This window comes from Hippocampus zosterae, chromosome 19, assembly GCF_025434085.1.
Source record: "Hippocampus zosterae strain Florida chromosome 19, ASM2543408v3, whole genome shotgun sequence".
Classification (NCBI taxonomy): domain Eukaryota; kingdom Metazoa; phylum Chordata; class Actinopteri; order Syngnathiformes; family Syngnathidae; genus Hippocampus; species Hippocampus zosterae.
Genome location: NC_067469.1, coordinates 6,779,387 through 6,800,104, shown reverse-complemented (window position 1 = coordinate 6,800,104; position 20,718 = coordinate 6,779,387). Strand labels below are relative to the sequence as shown.

The window sequence follows — 20,718 nt, the reverse complement described above, 5'->3', positions numbered from 1 at the left end:
CACCTATCAGCGCTGAAGAAAGAGAGAATGTGTATTTTTTAAAAAATATACAAAAAACTAAACTAAACAAAAAATGACGTAAAACACTGCCCTCCCACCGCCCCCCCCACACACACTCTTGGATTCAGTCTGTTTACAGTGTATAATATTCAATTTAGTCTCTAAAATGTGAAAAAAAGTGTGACACTCCAGATTGAAGTTTTGTTACAATCACCCCCCCCCTCCCAAAAAAAGGGGGCAAGTACATAAAACGAGGCTTAAAATTTGTGAAAAGATGCTGGAGGCGTGTCCACTGATTGCACTGAAACCATGCCCCACTCAGCTGTCAATCAATCAAATACCACTTATACGTCCGGGGGGAGGGGGCGGGATCAATAATTTTTCTCATGCCGATTCGTCATCCATCGATTTCAAATGCTTGTGCACGACGGGTCCTTGTACGACAACGAAGACACATCTACAAGTATCATAACAGAAGGAGCAGACCAAAAAAAAAAAAAGTTTACCCACACATTCTTTCCAGTAGCCATGCAAAAATCATCAAATCCTGCGGTATGAAACTGTGACAAAACACGCACTCTCTCCGCTAAGGAGGTCAGGCTTTAAAAACAGTATCTGTTTTAGTTGCTAGTTTGTTATTATTCTTATTATTATTGACAACACATGTCACACACAGGCTTCCACAAGTTAGCTAAAGAATCCACGCGTGGACTGGCAACAATGCAAGCGCAAGCGCACACACGCACAATTTTACATCCCAGTATTTGATGGACTCGAATTGGGAGCTTTCTCAGTGTGCAAACCTGACACGTGGAATCTGCGCACTTTCAACTGCATGTAATAGAGACAAGAAACTTGACTGCCTCCCCCCAAAAATGTCACACACGCTTGTGAATACCTCCGCCAAGCACAAACACGAGAATGACGAGGGTACCCTTTTAGGTGCCCCGTGACTTGTTGCATGTATAAAAATGAGTCAGAGAGGGACTCAAAGCGTTCTTTCAACTCTGATATTCAGCATTTTTTTAAAAATCAGTACTCCTCCTATATATTATATATATTATATTTTTTTCTTTTCTTTAATGAAATGCAGCTCCCAGGGCAACCTTACCGTCAGCGATGAATTAGCATACAGTTCAAAAGCTGGAGAGCCCATTTAGAATTTCCTCTCGTCTCACAACATGACACCTTGACGTGTGTGTGTGTGTGTGTGTTTGCTCAGTGTGAAGAGAGGGAGGCTCTCTCGCAAACACACACACACGGGCATACAGAGTGGTGTTTGATGAGTCAATAGGCTTGCTCCCCTCCTCATTACCAGTCTGACCTCTCTGTTTGGGCCTATGCAGGTGGGGTGACACTTTCTTGTATTTGGATTGGGGGGTGTCTTTGGTGTCTTTAAATAAGGGGAGGGGGTTGCAGTGTAGACTGCAGGTCATGTCTGACAAATTGACGGGCAGTGTAATGATGTCATGGAAACACAGACACACACACACACACAAAGCCGCCCGTGCCACATCGAGCTGGTAGAGGCAACAAAACCTCGCTTGCGTGACCCTTAAAGTGCCTTTTGAGGTATTTCAAACTTTAGCGACGTGGTGCTTTGGCATCAAAATGAAACTCTAATCTGTACGGAAGTAAAGTAGGGTCAAGACTGATACCCCTTGATTGTGATAGTGACCCTTGTTGTGGAGGTCAGTGACCCAAGTGATCAAAAATAGTCCCTCGGGGAGGTTTGCGGGGGCCTGTCCATGGCATGTCGAGAGTGGTGATTAACAAGACAGCAACCCCCCCCCCCCAAGGATTGATTCAATGCATGTACACATTGTACACAGTGTTTTTTTTTATGTAAATAGAAATGATGCACATGAATGGTTACCGCATCTACGGGCATGTAACTAGAGTTAGCATTTCCTCATCATTAATTGGACTCGGTCAAACGGGTTAAAAGCCTGTTAGTCCCGAGGCAACTTCCTCAGAGGCGATATGGACGTCCCAGGAGGCACAAACGCACCCGTGCATATGACCGAGCTTCCCACTCCTCTGAGACGAGCCAAATTAGCATGATGGCTCATCGTCGTTTTCTTCTGACCCTCCCCCCGCCCCCGCCCTGCTCTGTTTGTTTTCAGCTAGGTGGCCAACTGATGCGGACATTTTTGTCCATGCGATTTTACATTAACGTTAGCATGAAGAATTCCTCTTTTTTTTCCAATGATAACATTTTAAAGATTTCATTTCGACTACTATTATCATTAGTAGTAGTATTTAGTAGTGTGTGTGCATGCGTATGTAGGTCATGGCTTCTAAACAATCGAATTTCCTAAGATCAGCAATCATATAAAGTGATGTCATCCAAGAATGCTGCCATCTGCTGGTCATAGTTACTTTTATTTATTTTTACTTTCCCAGCTTAATGATCAAATCAGAGCTAAATAATACTTAGCTGAGCATAAAAAACACTCGTTAGGATTCCTGTTGATGACATATAACGACAACAGTGTTAAGAGGATACAATGTCACAGTATTCACAGGTATATATTTTTTTTATCCTCTGCAAAACAGACAACAATTTTATTTGACTTCTTGACAGGGGCATGCCCCGCTGCAAAATGATTGGCTGCTTTATCAAGACAGGAAATTTGAAGTATGAATTACACTGCCCCCACCTGGCCAAGGCACCGGGACTGGAAAAATCTGCACAATGTGCATTGAATTGAATGAGCAAGTATGACAAAAACCTTTTGCTAAGCTTTAGAAATACCAGCTTGTATGCCCTTTTGTGCATCCGTGCCGCACAAACACGACAAAGCAAACTTCTACAAAGCCCCGCATTGCATTGTCACATTCTCCACACGGTGCACACGCACGCCAGCGTGGCCACGTGTTCGCCGATTGTGAGTGCGAGAGAGCCCAGATACCGGAGCGCTTCAGTCACCCGCGGCCAAAGGGGGACAGATGTTGTTTTTGGGTGTAAGCGAGATCCCAGAGGTATGAAAGCTGAAATTCTTGAATCGAAATGTGGATGTCGGAAAATGTTTTCCCCCCATAGGAAATAATGTAAACAGAACTACTCCGCTCTCGTCATAAAACTAATAATAATTTTTGTGGAACATCGAGTCATCGCATACATATTCTCATAGAGTATGTCTTTGCCAGCCAATCAAATGTCACACCATCTACTTGTAAAACTTGAATGTAAAACTGAGCAATGCGCACTTGAGGAGAACAAGGCCTCGGTCAGATTAAAGCTTGTACGCGCTGGAATGAGATTTAGCAGCAGATTTCCTAAAGTGTGTTTCATTCAATTGACTCAACTATGTGCTGACAGTCCGTAAAGGGAAATTGCACCCCCTGCTGGTGACATGCACTTTTGCAGGCCAAAGTGCAGAGAGTTAAAAAAAAAATCCTGATGTTATTAATGTCATATTTATGATTTTTAAAAAAAAGTCATTTGGTAGACTTTGCTCGGACTTCTATGGGCCACATTGCCTTTCTCAAGGATCCACATCATGCCTACCACACGCCCGCATCTGTTGTACAGACAGGAAGAGCACTCGCTGGCTCGCTGGCTCGTTTAGCGCACATGATAAATCACATCCGAAAATACATTCCAACCGACTTAATCCACCTCGCAATTACAGAAAACATCCAAATTATACCGAAATGCAGTCGCTTGGCACACAACTGTCACATGTACAACATCAATTTGTATCGAACAACATGACAGGCTTGATTTAGACCAAGACGCCATCGAGGGCTAGCTACCGGGCCATATGAGGACAAATTTGAAATCTGAGCAGGGGTTACCAAATGTCAAATATTAGGCTTCAGGTGGTAAAATCAAGTCTATGCTTCTAATCGTGTTGAGGCCAGCAGAGAAGTCCTTGCTGGCCCTGACGGCTCACCACCGCCATCCCCAGACAGGAAGAGCACTTGCTTGCATTTTTTAATGTAAATCCCATCTGAAAATATCGTTAACTCATATTGATCATAATATTTATTTATTTTTTTGGGTAGAGTTTGTGTCTTCACTCTGCCTTGACTCAGGAGGAAATATGCAAAAAATACGGGCGACGTTGGGTTCTAAATGAGACGTTATGCAAACCCGAGAGCCGCCGCTGGCTGTTGTGTGGCGCGGCCCCCTGTCATTAGTGGTGTATCTCACCCACAAGCGGCAATAACCGACTAACCCCAAAAGACCCTTGATCGCATATGCATCCATTGATTTACAGTCCAACCTGTCGTACTGTTGGGCCGTGACACTTGAATGACCCAACCTAAAAAAAAAAAGTCTTCAAGCTGTTTAATGCCAGTCCCAGTGGACGGGCTTTGTCAAAGTAAACATCAAATAAAGAAGTGCTGTGCGACCAATTTTTTTTTTTGAGTCAATGTCAATTTGGGTATTCCAGTAATGATTCTTCTATCCATTAATTAAAAATATGAATCACAGGCAGAAAAGTTGACTGTTTTACATTAACTTTGTCATTTACAATTTGTTTAAGAGGCAATATTGGGGTGGGGGATTGTGTCATTGTCTGAAAATTTAGAAATGGTCTATTTTTGCTCATCGAAAGAGAGATAAGATTCAATAATCGTGCCCCATAAAGAATTTAACAGTCAGTTAACTTTGCCTGGATGTCTGCTAGCTTAATGCTAACGCGAACACACTTGTTTCCGCTAACAACTAGCATCTCGAAATCTGTGGGAAAATATGTCGCGGAAGTACAATCAAACAAGATCATGTGATGAAAAACTCATTTGGATTATCTTGGAGAGGAGAAGTAACGGTTTTTACACCCTCAACCTCCGAAACATGTCAGCCAAAATAATAAACGGAGGAATCCATTACAGGACGACGACAAACCAGTGTGGCAGCGAAAACGCCATCGATCAGTCTGTCTGTCACTTTACATGAGCGTCAACCACACACACGACACACAAACAAAGTTGCAAGCTCAGCCCAATGAGGCGCTGCGATTTCACAGGAATGCACGCCCCCGCGCTTCAGTTCCAGGCCAGACCGACCCTGCTTACACTGGCAAAATATGAACCCGGAGGCACGGCGTTGAGCCGCAAAAAAACAACCAAACCAAACAAATGTTTTACAATTTTCCTAATTGTGTGTACAAGTTTAATCTGGTAACATATAATTGTCCAAAAGTCTCACAAAATGACATCTTCCTTTCAGTCGGCGCTGCATTCGAGTGATATCCACATAATTACCCCGCGTTGGGTTTTGTCTCATCATTTTTTCAGCACAAAAACGCAAACTTCACTAAATCCATAACATTGTTTCCATAGTAACAGCGAACGGCAAGGACATTCAAAAGAATCTTTCTGATCAAAATAGATGGATGAAATAATTCCCTCAATTGTTGATGACGTGCCCATCATACCGAGAAAATCCAAAGTTGAATCACAGCTCTGTATTAAATATCAAATCCTTGGAACAGAGACAAAAAAAAAAACCTAATTAACACACCTTTTCCAACTCGGTTGCCTAACGTGTTGACACACAAACGAGCCAAGAGACGGCGACACACGGAGCCGTCTGTGATCATTAGCGCCGCGCGTCTAATTATTGTCCTTCCTGTTTGGCTCTCATGTCGGCCCCAATACACTGCATAAATGAGCCTTGTCTGCACCAGATAACCCCCCCCCCCCGCCACCAACACCACCTTGTTGGAAGAGCAGCACTTGTCCGCAGCCAACTCGGCGACTCAACGGGACCGGGGAGTCGTACGCGAGCTAATAGGGCCGCTGAGATTCAATGTAACTTTAGGACACAGATGGCCGCGCGCCTGAGATTGGACGGGAATATCGAGTGGTGACGAAGGTTTGTTTGAACACACGGAATGGGGGGGGGGGGGGCGAAATACAGATTCTACAGGTGTTGGAATAGCGTCCTAGAGTTACCCCCCCCCCCCCATGGGTGAAAATCCCCAATACAGAAAAATAGAAACACTTGGAGCGCAAAACAAACAATTTTTCTATAACAAGGGTGCCCAATACGTCACTCGCGATCGACCGGTAGCCCGAGAAATGGTCCCAAATAGATCGTCAAGTGGTTTAGGGGGAAGTGGGGAAAGAATAAAAATAAAGCTATGTGTGTTATTAATCTGCTAATTTTTTTTGGGGGGGGGGAGATCATTTGATCTGATAGTTTCTGCATTTGACACGCTGCAAAAGCACGCGCGTCCCTTTTCACAAAATATTGTATCTATTTTATTCTTCTGTTTCGTTCATGTTTCGGGGTCTTTATGGCCGTCGCTCATCACGGCCATAAAGGCACGAAACAATACAGTAGTTTGAGTTCCACTCTGAAGGCGACACTGTACATTCATAACTATCTTTGGGAAAACCAGTTTGCGCAAGATGATCTAGAAAAAAAAAACACCCCCAAAAAACCCACAAAAAAAAAAACTAACTGGATAACAGACGGACCATCTGTCAGTCATCATCAAATGCCTTTCAAGTTCCACTTTCAAGTCACCCGAGATACAAATAAGTGATAACGGTCCAGAAACCATGACAGATTTCCATTCATAGCTTGCTTCAGATGTCTGACAGCCTTGCGATCGTCCAGAAACAGCAGCGACAAAGCCACTTTTCATATGTCTTTATAAAAAGGAAAAAAAAATTTGGGTTAACAAAGCCTTCGGGGGTGGAAAGTCGTGTGCGAGCTGTTTTACAGTCCACAGCTGGAGCAACAGCTCCCCCTGGGGCAAAAGCTGAGAAAACACTACATTTGGTCTACAAACTCTCACGCCCCGACAAATGTTTGGCGTCAAGTTGACCAAGACTGCAGCCGACTTGAAGAACCTTCAAGAATTCAATTTGGTGTAAAAAAGCAGACTGCCAATTATTTGTTCCTTCCCCCCGCGCGCGTATACTCTGCTCTCACTTTGGCACTTTTATGTGTTTACCAGCCTTTACTTTTACAACAGCCATTAAACACCCACCTCCGAGTGAGATGTTAATGCGCGGCCGTGGCAGGGAAAAAAAAAAAAAAAGAATTCAACCGGCGATGATTCATTTCAAGCTGGCAGGCTCTCCATCTTTTAACACCTCACTCGAGTCCATAACTGATCCTGACACACGAACAGGTTCGTGGTTACGAGAGCACATGTGGGATGGCGCTTCTTGGCAACCCACACATGCCCACGTACACCCTCACACACACACTGTACACACATTCTCGATCCGTGCTGTATTTCTAATGGCGAAACAGCGGTACTTCTACGAACGAACATCTCCGGGCAGGAGGCGGGGGACACCCTGAACCGGTTGCCAGCCAATCGCTTAGCACACAGAGACGAACAATCATCCGCGCTCCTAATCACACCTCTGGACAATTTGGAGTGTTCAATCGGCCTGCCACGCATGTTTTTGGAATGTGGGAGGAAACCGGAGTACCCGGAGAAAACCCACGCAGGCACGGGGAGAACATGCAAACTCCACACGAGGAGGCCGGAGGTGGAATCGAACCCGGTACCTCTGCACTGTGAAGCCGATGTGCTAACCACTGGACTACCGGGCTAACTAAGGTTTTATTTCAGTCGATTCACTTTTTATCCAGTGAGTTATTTTCGTCGCTTCGCTCTTCAGTACTCAGAGCCTTCACGTCCTAATCAAACTGAAATCACCCAAATAAATGTTTGCTTTGTCCCCCCCCCCCCCCCCCCCCCCGCCCCATAAATATCAATCACATGCAAATGTTCCCAGCTAGTCCTAAAAAATGAGTCAACATTTTTTTTAATGTTTTATTTCCGTCTCCCATGTTCCTCATCATATTGAAAGGACTGGATCGCAGCTATTATTCGGGTGGGGGGGGGGGGGGGTGCAAGCTGGCTTCTTTGTGCGGATATAAAACACATTTGTGATGACTGCTGGCTCTGTCGCTTCCCCGGATAGTAGCCGTTGGCTCGCGCGGAGGGCAAACAGGAAAGACGAACAATGCCCCCCCCCCCAAAAAAAACACACATGAAGGCGGCTGTCTTACGGATGTGATGGTAAATAAACATATTGGCCTTTGGCGTCAGATTAATAAACAACTTGCTGCCTGAACGTTCTCACCGTTCTCAATCCTTGGGCATTCGAACAGCCAGACTTTCGTGTTCTAATTATTTTATACGATTGTTTTTGTGTGTGTGTGTGTTCCCTGCTTCTACATGGAGACTTCTGAAGCTCAATACATTGCATTGTAACAACATGGCAGCGCCCGACAGTAAATCAGAGTGAGTAGGTGCTTGTTACAGTCAGGAGTCGTCGTGAGGCGCGAGCAGCTGCGCCGACAGCAGGGGAGCGCTGAATTACACTTGCGCATATGGCACCGCTGCAGCGCCAAACCATTCCTCACCCAATGAGATGTTTAATCACAGAACATCTACGCGGAACGTGGATCTTTGGGAGTCGTAGGAGTATCGCCGATGTTCGGGTGTGAAATAGGAAAGACTTGTCGAGTCTCGGGAAATCTGATTTTTTTTTAGTTACTTGGAAAAAATATTATTTATGGAAACAATTTTCAGTATATTTGAAAAATAAATACGGTTGAAATAAATAGAGGTAATAATTGAACGATCTGAAAAGACCATACCCTCACTCGGTTGTTAGGTTGTACATTCAAATGTTGGTTTTGTCAACAAAAACATCGCATTTTAAATTTTGGCCTGATTGAACGCTCGGAAAATATTCCGTCCTCACTACCGCACCACAACTGAAATGAAATTATCAAACCGGTTTGGATGACAAAAAGTCTAATCATTTGGGGGTAATGTTTTCCGATCATTCATTTTATTTGGACCAACCAAATATTCGAACAGTGCTAAATCCTCAGACTTGTCTTCAAAACGTTGACATTTCAGAACCAATATGACAACTTTCCAAAATTGTGTCTGCTGCTTAAAAGTCAGCCATGTGAACCATGACACAATCCTCACTTTCCAGGGGGGGCCAGAATCAGTGGACCACTTTCCACCTAATATAGTTCTTCACTTTCTGACTATTTGTCCCATTCATTCAAAGTACACCAATGACTGTGGCTCTCCTTGCCCACATGCGAGGGCATTACACTACCATAATTGTTCCATTTCTTTCCAGGAGGCGGAGAGGGAGCCGAATGAGATCAACGTGCATGCAAACAGTCATTAGCACAGACTCTCTAACCAAACTGTGCCTTGGGGGGGTAAACACTGATTTGCCGAACTGAACGACGCAGGTGTACAAACATAAAAACACACCTTATGGATGTGTGTGTGTGTGCGCTTCCTCTCTCACAAGGACATTGTTTATGCACAAAAAGTCCACCGAGGGAACTGCAGCCCCCTTTCTTAACATTTGTATGTGCCCCCCCCCCCACCACCACCCGCCCCCCTCTTTCTCTATCCCATCCGCTCCCTTGTTCCCAGTCAGCTGGTGGGCCAATCCAGATGTGGTAGGAGGAGGAGGGAGTGAGGGGGGGGGGCGCTGGGGGGGGGGGGGGCAACGGGAAGAGGAGTCGGGACAATGATGTGAAGCAAACAATGCACTCCCTCTGGACGAAAAGGCGCAAACGTGTGTGTGTGTGTGGGGGGGTGTCAAATGCAAACATGTTGCAGTCCATTTCAGTAATGCTATTCGTTATGACTGGATATGCAACGGCATTACATCATACACGTTTAAATCCAAGTCATGACAACATTACAATTTAAGGCCAAAGATGACATTCAACCCCTCCGCCGTAGTCTTTAATCTGATTGGTCGTTGAATCGGTCATCAGAGTTTTAGTATGCCAAATATTGGAAACGGTACCTTCCCCCCAAAAATATATATATACTGCATATATATATAATTTTAGAAAATCCATATAGATCAGGCCTTATTTTGAAAATATCAATCATATTTGACATGCACTGGACAAAAGCAGTCAGAGTCCTTCTTAAGGAAACATTACGACAGTTTGGTGTCATCTAAGGCGTCACTCGAAACGATAAGGGGATTGAAAGCGCGCCGAGGTTCCACCACAACGTCGCAGTGTGCCACGAAGAAGGAATGAGTCAGCACAACCCCCCCCCCCCCGCCCAAAAAAAACACATTCCCTGACTTCCATGCTGAAGAACTTACAGACCGGCTCAACGATTTTGTCAAATAACTTCAAAAACACTCACCGCATTGCAGCTTTGTCCGCCACTTTTTCCCCGGCCCCGCGTCCCGCTCAGCAGTTCAGCCTAACGTGCGTGTGAGCTTTCGGGAGCAACAAGTAGCGCGGCAAACAATGCACGCCAGCCGGAGCGCAGCAACGCGTCAGCAGAGCGGGGACAGACGGGGCCAGTCATCGTCGGGCTGACGCTCACATGGGATGGGGAGTGGAAGACCAGGGAAAGAGGAAAGGGGGGAGGGGGGGTGTTGCTATTTTGTCGATGCATTTTGGAAGTGGGAGGGAATCTTCTCTTACAGGAAACTGTCTTACATTAAAGTGAAATTAGTGAATTGTTTACGCATGTGTGAAAAGATTTTGGGGTGTGGCTAAAGTTTGTATTTGTTTTAACCATAGAGTTCACTTGTGTATGAAATGCGCTATACAAATATAATTGCCTTGCCTTGCAACGAGGCGCTCTAAAGATGTTGGAGCCTATCCCAGCCGTCTTCGGGCAGTAGGCGGGGGACACCCTGAACCGGTTGCAAGCCAATCGCAGGACACACATAAGACGAACAACCAACCGCGCTCACAATCACACCTCGGGACAATTTCGAGTGTTCAATCAGCCTGCCATGCTTGTTTTGGGAATACGGGAGGAAACCGGAGTACCCGGAGAAAACCCACGGGGAGAACATGCAAACTCCACACAGGAAGGCCAGAGCAGGAATCGAACCCGATACCTCTGCACTGTGAGGTCGATGCGCTAACCACTCGAAAACTGGGCCACCCTATTTAATTTGGACTTCACTTTTATACCGTCTCTGGACAATGAGGCACTCTAAAGCGGCCACGATTGCGGACTATCTAAAGGGAAGATTCAATAACAGGGGGGCAACAGCGCCGGATAACTGCTGATGTGAACTAAGGCACCCAAGTGTTTATGTACGTATATTGTGAGGGAGGACATTTTCAGCAATTAACTTGACATAAAATTACAAACTAATCTCTGACTTCATTACCATAAAGGGTCACTGCAGACAAATCGAACATAGAACACAAAATGAGCTGTTCTATGTTCACTTCTGTTTTTACATTTTTTTTCTTACTCCAAAACCCTGAATACCAAAGTGTCCCAGACACCGCACTGTATGAGGCAAGAAAAAGAAAAAGAAAAAGAGAAACCGAATACGTCTCCTCTCAAAGCAATAATTATCTGCGTGAGTCACTCATCGATGAGGTTTTGGGTTCACCTCGGTTTCTTTAGCGAGGGGATAAAAACTGAGGCATTCTGGATGGCTGCGCATCCAAAGGAATCCCTGAGGTCATGGGAGAGGAGGAAGAAATGGAACAACACCACACATGAAATAAGAGAGGCTCAGTAACCCTCCCCGCCCCGCATCCGATTCAAACTGTGGGGACGAACAGAAAACTGCAAACAGGAAGTCGCGTTCAGTCACGTTCATTCGAGCCAGCTCCTGCGGCTCGGCACCCGCGAGTCTCGATTCAAAATTGATTTCTAATAAAAGCGAAACGGTGGTCTCATAGGCTGATGCAATTCACGTGAATTGCCGCTAACCAAAAGTAGCATCGATGGATCTGCTGTTAGCAATGCGCTAAGTCAGCATCGAAACAACATCGACGGTCTCGTCAGCCAAAGTTTCAAGCATGAATGTTGTATAAACGAATAACCGCAGCATCCCGCATCCTGTTTAAATCTGCAAGCTGTAATTCCATGTAAACGTAAATACACGCTAACACTCTTGGAAAAGGAGGTCAAGTGTTTGGGCAACGCCACTTCCTGTTTTGAGGTGAAGCAAAGTACGATGACTTTCACCTCAAGCATCAGTTCACGTTTCAGGTTCTATTTACGAGGTGTGAGCTGATGACAAACATTTGAACTCAAAATGCCAAAGGGGAAAATATATATATATATATATATATATAGCGGTGGTGTCAATCTCATTTTTGTCGCAGGCCACTTTAGAGTTACGTCATCCCTCGGAGGGCCGTTAAGAGTGAAACCGAATAAATGTTTAATCATCACATCGCAGTAATAATGTAATAGTAATGTACAAGTAATAATTTATTACTTGTACACACACAAAAAAAAAGATGGCTCACTAATTTTGAAATCTGTTAAGTATTTTTTCAATTATTGCTCAAGTTAGTGCAAACAGAGTAACAGAATTATTGCAAATTGTCACCGTTATTTATTACATACTGTATGGCCATTTCAGATTTTGGTAAATATTTCAGCAAGGATCATGGAAGTTGACTCGGACAATTTGCTTTTACGGACCACATAAAATGATGTGGCGGGCCGGATCTGGCCCCCGGGCCTCGACTTTTACACCTGTGATATATAGAGAGATTTGTTTCACAGCAATAGATTTAAATTGAAGTGGAATTTGCAGTGTTAGTTAAGACCTTGACTGAGGGGGGTGGGGGGTGGGGGGGTGCTTAAGGATCCCTGGACACGACTGCAATTGCAGAATGATCAACTTAACCCTTTCAGGGACAGCGGTTACTACTGTGGACCAGCTGATCATGTTATCAGGGTGCATGAAGGGGTTAAACACACAACCCCCCCTACTCCAACCCCCACCCAGACAGTTGTCACTTCATTATACCACCCGTTTGATTGTAAAATGGAATCAATTATTCCACATATCACGCAATCTTTCAACCTCCAAATGGTTTATTTTGGTGCCCCTACCAACCTCCACACACATCGCACATAAGCGCCCTAGAATCTATTAACGGTGCGTTAAAAAGGCGATTCAATTACTGACAGCGTCAAGTCTCAATTCTCCTGAGGCAAACACTAAACCAGCACACACCCACACACACACACACAAATTAACACTGAATAAGAGCCCTTGTCTACCGTCTGAAGCCTCCATCCAGCTGTTGCTGAGGATTCATGTTCAATGACGACGAACCTTCGTCAACGGACGACTCATTTGACGGTCCACCAACACAGCAGCGGTTCAGTGGACTTTCCAATACGTGTTCTCCCCATCCACTAGATGGCAGGAGAGAGCTGGTTTGACCTGACCTCCTCCTCTCTTTTGACACACGCACACTAATTCCAGTGTACGGGTGCCAAAAAGAGACAGTGAACGTGACAAAAGACCACAGACGGAGGCAGACGGGCGGACCCGACCGACAGAGCTCCGTATGACAGAAAGGCGGAAATCGCACTGTCCAACCACAACGTTAAAAGCCGACGCGCAATCGATCTCATCTCTACATAATGTAGCGGAAAGCATTCAATTGAGCCGAACAAACATGTCATATTGGTAGATGGCGGCACTGCAAGCTACGTGCGGGTGCCGCTTGGGCGTTGATGAATAAAGACATTGGCGCCAGATGACACACAACTCCATTAAATGTGGCCTGGAGGGGTACAGAGCGCTTGGTGCATGCAGCTTCATCATCATCATCATCATGCAGCCACCCACCACATCCTTAGAATTTTTTTTTTTTTGGGAGGGGGGGGGGGGGGGAAACAGCACACAAATGGAGTTTGTTACGGCACTCTAATGGGGGTACAAAGTCACTCACTCCTCCGGATCTGTTGTGGTGACAGCAATTGTCAGCACAGGTATTTTATGACGTCACGTAGATCAGTGGTACGCAACCCCCGGGCCACGGACCGGTACCGGTCCGTAGGTCATTTGTTACCGGGCCGCACAGAAAGAATAAATAATTTACATGACTTCCATTGTATGGATTTCGTAATCTGTTTTATTTTGAAAAATTACCAGATTACCGCTTCTCGGCCACAGATTAGGTTACTGCTAAAATGAAACCCAGGAGCTAGCAAAATGGGGAAAAGAAACAAACGGCTTTGGAAAGTTTCTTTGGGAGGGGGAAAAGGCCCAGCCAGGAGACAGAAAAGGAGGATACGACTTACAAAAAAAAAGAGGGCTACATTTAACAGACAGTATCAGGAGTCCTCCTTAAAATACCAATTTATCTTACGTCAGGCTCATTGTCGACTTTTCAACACAGGCCTATGGCGCCCTCTTGCGGTTTAATGTGAAAATTACACGTGAAATGCTATAACGATGTGTTCATAATTTTATACATAAATCGCTCCAAATTATAAATCGCACTCCTGGCCAAACTATGAAAAACAAATTGCGATGTATAATCGGGAAAATACGCTACTTGAACTGATTGTGTCCCACCTTAGCAGTGGATAAAAATAAAAAATAAAAGAAGAGTATGCCTCCGTGTGCGTCTAAAAATGAGTGACAACATCTTATGTTGAGCTCCCGCTGGCAACTCGCGCTACAATGCGGAAGAAATGATTCAGGGTTTGCGCTCGCCGGACACGGCACGATTGTAGGCTATTTTAAAACCTGCGAGTCCTTGTCCTACTAGTCAGCAGACAAGCTCCTCGATCCCAAACGATAGCAATCATTTTCCAATCCGTCCAGGCTGAGTCATAAAAGCCCCGTGTTCTTCTGGCTCTTATACAGTAAGGACACTGCCGCTGTTGGGTTTGCGCTCATTATAAATAATCATTGTCTTCATCTTTCTCGCTCGCTCTCTCACGGCTTAAATGACAACTCACTGGCCAGCCGGGTCAGGCCAGAAATCCACTAAAGGCTGATGATTGCCTGTGATTACAGCCTGCATCCTCCCGGATACCTCCCGCCGACCATCTCCTCTGGGCTCATCTGGCCAGGCCTACCGGAGGTAACAGCTCTCCTCACTCGAACATTAACCGGAGGCGAGGAAAATCTCTGGCGATGGAGACGCAGATACGTACCCCCCCCCCCCCCCCACGCCTACCTTGACATCCGCCTGGAGGTGACGCCATTCGTTTTTTCGAGTGAAGTACATCCCTCCGAGGTGAGAGGCGTGTGAATTAAAGGGCTTTGGGGGGGTATATAAGAGCGACTCACAGGAAAAGGGGAGTGAGGGGAGTCTATTCCCTCTGGAGTATGCTGGTGCAACGAGTGTTGGAATTTGTCCATTTGTGCGCAGGGATGATCGCTGAGTCTCAAATTCAAATCTCCTGTCCTTGAGTGGGAAGAAGGTGACTATTTCCCGGCTTCGGCGCTTGTATTAGTGTCGTAATGGAGGTAGAAAGACATCTGGAAGACCGTGACCCTCAGCTACATAGCAATCTTTAATTTTTTTTTTATGGGTTTTAACGCAATGGACCGAGGGCACAAGACAAAATCTCCCCGCAGGTCAATGAACAAGCATGACTGGTGGTGACTGACAGCCGCCCGTGGCGCTTGTAAATTCTCTTTCTGAATTAACCCCAGATTGCCCCCCCCCCCCCCGCCCCCTTGTGATGTCGCCGTCATCCTCCTACTCTTGCAGTCACCTCCCCCGAGGCTGTTTAGGTAGGCTAATGTCGAGCTGCCATTCAGTAGAGTGGCGCCTGGTCTTGAAGTGAGCTACCTTCCACCCCCGCCCCCACCCTCCCTCATCTCACTCTGGGGACTTGCGGGGGCGCCCAGCCATGTGTAATTAAAAGAGCATAAAGACCGATCAAGCTCTTGACGCTTGCAGGCCCTAAGCCAAGACATGGCTTGTCGCGCTCTGTCAGGCTAAGGGGGGGGCTGCTCCTTGATTAATTTTTTTTTGTGGTGATAATCTGTGATTGGAAAATTCATTTTAAAAAAGGGTCGATTGTATCAATTAATTTATACCTATCAGAGGTGGGCCTCTGAAACTAATCTGGTGCAAAGAGGCACTCAAATCCATTGATAGATGAAGTGTCTATTTATATGACGATTTTCAAATCGTTTTCAAGGTATAAATATCATTCACGGCCGTTTGTTTTCAGGAACAGCCAAACGGTTTCATATTTTCCGACAACAAAATCGAAGAGGATTAGCCCAAGGACGGCGTAATCAATGTTTATTTATGAGCATAACGCCGTCACGATTTCAAATAATCAATTCTCCCCGCGCTGATGGCTCCTGACCACATGTTGACGTGAGCTCAGATAGTGCCCCTGAGGCTCCGTCGGCAGCTTTGTGTCCTCAGCCTTGACTGCGCACACTTGTGTCGAAGATTCCACACACACGCTCGACAGTCTGCGGGTTGGAGACCCCCATTACTGTAAGAAGCGCCAATCTTGTCCAATAATAGTAGCCGGCGTGGGCACCAGTCATGAGGTCAACCTCTGGGGAAGCACTACAGCGTTACAATACCTCAGGAGTTAATACTTCGAGGTGGGCAAAAAGACACTTTGTACTTAATTAGAAGTACGGTAACTTGTATTAAAAAATATATCCTGGGAAAATACCGTACATGCATACGGTAAGTAAAACGTACTGATTCCACTCTTCGACAACGTCTCTGTAAACTGACTTGAAATGCCTTTTAAATTTTGCACGCCACAGGGTTGTTCACAACTGTGCCTTATTTAATGATCGCAAAAAAATTGTATATAAAATGAGGTCCCAAAATTGTGAAAAATCTAGCCGTTGTCCCACCAGCTAGCTTACGAGCTAACAGGCTTCCAATCTCGCCCTCTATGCCGACAGCAAGCTGTTCTGTCAAGTGTGGCAGCAGCGTAAAATGCTTTTAGCTAGCTAGCTCATGGCATGCTGGAGGGGTAGAAATGGGCCAATTAATAATAAATTACTCAAAATTGATAAAAAAAAAACAAAGGCACTTGAGATTTTATATAGTGGGAGAGGCGTGACTCATACAAGATGCCAAAGTGCATCACTGGGCGCCATTTTAGCCACGGCCCTAAAAGACAGTAAAATTGAAATGGTAAAAATTACAGATATAAAGCAACGCTATATCGCCACAATTCTCAGCAATTATCTTCAAACATGTATTCAGAAACAAATATCTGAAACAATTTACAGTCCAAGTGCAGCACAAGGAAAAGTACTACTATTTCTACTTCGTCACTTCCCACCTCTTGTCAGCAATGTTGGGGGAGTTGTGCTTGGGAATGTATGAGGTTTGTGACCAAAGTGCAGAGTGGGCGTGCTAGCGTCTGCGGACAGGTTGGAAGTGTTGTTTTCTTTACTCACACCCCCACAAATTTAACTCACAGTCGGGGCAGACTTTTACGGGTTTACCCAAGAATGAAGGTGGGCTGTTGATGCAGAGCATCAATTTCACAAAAAATCGTTTCATAATTAGGGGAGAGGAAGTTAGTTCTACCAAGAAGCAGTGAACCTTGCCCGTTGGTTCTTTGGGTCCTCAAAACCACCAACTTTTCTTGGGAACTGGCTCTTCCCGGTTGGAGGTTGTTGGTTCAGGTACAGGCAAAAATACTTAATGGAAAATTGTGGCTCACTGTCAAGCAAAACTGAAAAAAGGTGATCCTGTCTCTTCACAGAGTTCTGTTCTGAACATAAGCCGCAAACCATAATCTATTACACATCTTTTATAGCTTTCCTACGGGAATGCTAAGTAATTTTAACACGAATGTAGAGAGGACCTCTTATCGAGACTTGCGGAACACCGCAAGTTTTCTACTTTAGGGCATGTCATTTTGACATGTTGCGTGAATCTCTGAACTTAACAACCTTGTTTTTGGCTGTCATGACACAATTAATTGGGACAATCATGTTCAGTATGATGGAAAAATATGTAAACGGACGTGAGTAACAACTTGATTTTTTCAGCAGGCCAAAGTTCTGGATGAATTTAAATTTATTTTCGGATTGTCACTATTTGTGGCAGGGTTCAGTCGGGGTCACTATCATAAATGCTGAAGAAATACAAGTCAAAAGTAATCTCACAATGCACTCCAATAACTGTCTCGTGTTGAATTACAAAAGGTGAGCACCCTGTAAAAGGGTTGAGGACATGTTTGTATAAGGACATATTTTATTAGCCCTCTTGGTCCTGGCTGCCAGCAGGCTTCCGTTGTGAAATATGGACACCTAACCTGAGTCGCTCCCCTCAGTTCCCCTTGACTGCCTTTAATTATATAGAGAAAGATAAGAGAAGAGCTGTTGGAAAAGGGGGCGGGGGGAAACGGTGGTGGTCAGGGGGAACCAGCAGAGTGTTGAAATTAGGATTCAGCTTCCTCCCGAGACAGGTCTGAAAATGATGGATTGCCACGTCGACAAGATGGCACCAAGCGGGGCGAGCCACCAAGGAAACAGCATGCCAAACGAGATGAACGGAACATCGCTCACGTTATTGGCAGAACAGGTGAAGGGGGCTAAATATTAATTAGGCGGCGGATCCCGTGATCCTCGCATAATAACAGCGCGCTCTCTTCCCTCCGATTCCCAAGGTTAATTGACGAGAAATGAGCAATCGCAAAACCTCGTCGGTCGTCGGCGTGAAATTTCCTAACCAGGGCCCGAAGCCACCCAGTGGCCTGGAAATTTCATTTAATAAAGATTAGCTCTTCTTTGGCACAGACCTCGTTGAAAATTCTTAATTAAAAAAAATGAAGATAAAAAAAAATAAAATTAAAAGATGGTATGCTTCTGGACGGAAAATATTCTTGAGACGCAGCCACATGAAAGACTGATGCATATTTAATGCTAATAAGAAATCGCTTAGATCAGTTCCTTTGCTTCAGAGGGTTAAGGGGGGGTGCAGTCAAAATATGGTTTCTATATCAACCATGGCTCCTTCAGGCATGCACGCGGATCACAAGGAACAACAACATGACCGCACACAAACACACCGTAGAGCACGTTGGCTTTAAACCAAAGCCTTGGAATGAAATCACTTTCCGCGCATAAGTTACTGGGTCCTGCTTTTTACGCCCACAAACGTCAAAGGGAAACGCACGCCAGTAAAGTTTTCTTACCGCGCCTGAGGGAGTTTTCGCATTTATCTTCCGTTAAAATATGACACGCCGCTAGTTCAACCAGAGGCCAAATTGATCGAAAAAATATTGCGACAAGTCACGTTATTTTTTTATTTCATCAAACTATGTTTACATTGAAATGACAGTGGTGCCTTAAGATCGACCCGATTGCATTTTTCTTTTTGGTCAACTCGCTAGCTATTAAATAGCGGGAGTGGATTTGCTGTTTAGTGCTGTGAGTAAGTGAGGAAATGACAATAAAGCCGCCACAGGGCACAGCTGTATATTCCGAAGCTTGTTTTCCAACCACTGGAGGGGTACGGGTGGGGGTGCGGGGGAGGGGGAGAGAGACCGTCAAGCCACTTGTACATCCGAGAGAACATCACCAACTCAATTTTGGACGCATCAAGAGCCAACGCGGAGCAAATAAAGACAAGCAAGCGGGTGCGCTGACTCGGGGCTCATTTGATTAAGTGTGAGAAAACAAGCGGCACTCACTGCATCAGTGCACTGTAATGACCGTCTGGGTGAATGCAAATCGCACGGCTTGCATGTGGAGAGGACTATCTGACCTCCTTTCCAGAGTTGAAGACGCGTTTTTGGCATGTCACCCATAAAATAAATACAGAAATAAATAATAATAATAATTTACAATATAACACCACTCACAAAATATTTTATTCCAAAGTCCTTTGATGATAAAAGGCTCCAGCTAAGAGTCTGATCAAGGGAATGCGACCAAAAACAGGCTAAAGTAGCTTAACAGAGGCCAAACTGGAGAACGATCTGTCTTTCAAGTCAAAAGTGGAGAAAAACAGCAAAGGAATTCTACATGAAATGGAAATGGTGGCGTTCCCCAAGGCTCACTACTGAGTCCAAGGATTTTTTTTTGACAGTACACCCTACATGTCATGAATTACTTGCCGTTATTGTCTAAAAAAAAAAAGTGGTGTTCCAGAATAGTCTATATTAGGTCAGTTTATCTCAGACATTGATACTCGTAGAAAGCAAACACAAGATTATTCCGATTTACATATAAATTTGAGTTACATCACCACTACAGAAATGGAACATAAACCAAGGTATTTTTACCGCAAGCAACCTACCACCCACCTCTCCGAATTAAAGGGGAAGAGGCATATTGTATTGGTTGCTCTTCATTAAAAGGGCATTTTTTCTTTCTTTTTTTTGCTCCAAATAAAAGGGTAGCACATATTTCAGAGATCTTCGCAAGACAAGCCTTTGTTTACTTTTGGCACATGTCCAGGGGATGTCGCAATTCTTTCTTTCTTTCTTTTTTTTGCTGCAACGGATAGTGGATGCCGTAATGAGGGGCTGTGTGGAGCTGGTTTGACATGCACGGCGACACTGGGGACAGTCTATTGATCTGCTTCACCGCTGGGAGGACTGGAGAACTATAATGATGTGATTTCAGAGCCTTCCTTCTGCGCGGTCTCTCCATTAGAAAAACCACACTGAACTGTATTTAATAATGTTTCTTCGCCACCGTTATTTCTCTCTGCCTTGCCAGCAGATATTATGGGCATCACATGGATATGTAATCAAAGGTAAGTGCGTGATATTTGATTATTCCATGCTTCGAAGCGGATTTTCTCCTGACAAAATGCCCGACTTTAATCAGCTAGACTCTTTGGCATGTGTACAATCGTCGTGATCTGTATACCGCAAATAACTCCTCCTTACACAGTGCCATAACCAGCTGCAAGGTATGGCATGTCCAAACGATCACACTTTAGGCACTCTGAGGAGGCGGAGGTTGAAAAAGCCACAAACAACTCGTTTCTTTGGCACGGTTGCCCAACTGTGTCGG

At 45.0% G+C, this 20,718-nt stretch overlaps 1 protein-coding gene across 5 annotated transcripts in view; it reads right to left on the bottom strand.

Moving 5' to 3' along the window:
- The window catches only part of sash1a (SAM and SH3 domain containing 1a), a 107,698-nt gene that overhangs the window by 37,801 nt on the left and 49,179 nt on the right, over positions 1-20,718 (bottom strand). Inside the window, exon 1 of one of the 5 annotated variants that reach the window (XM_052052875.1) lies at positions 10,143-10,298. The exons of the other annotated variants lie outside the window; for them this stretch is intronic. The gene's annotated coding sequence lies outside the window, so the exon portion shown is untranslated. Of the gene's footprint in view, positions 1-10,142; positions 10,299-20,718 lie in introns of those variants that run through there. 5 annotated transcript variants of the gene reach the window in all.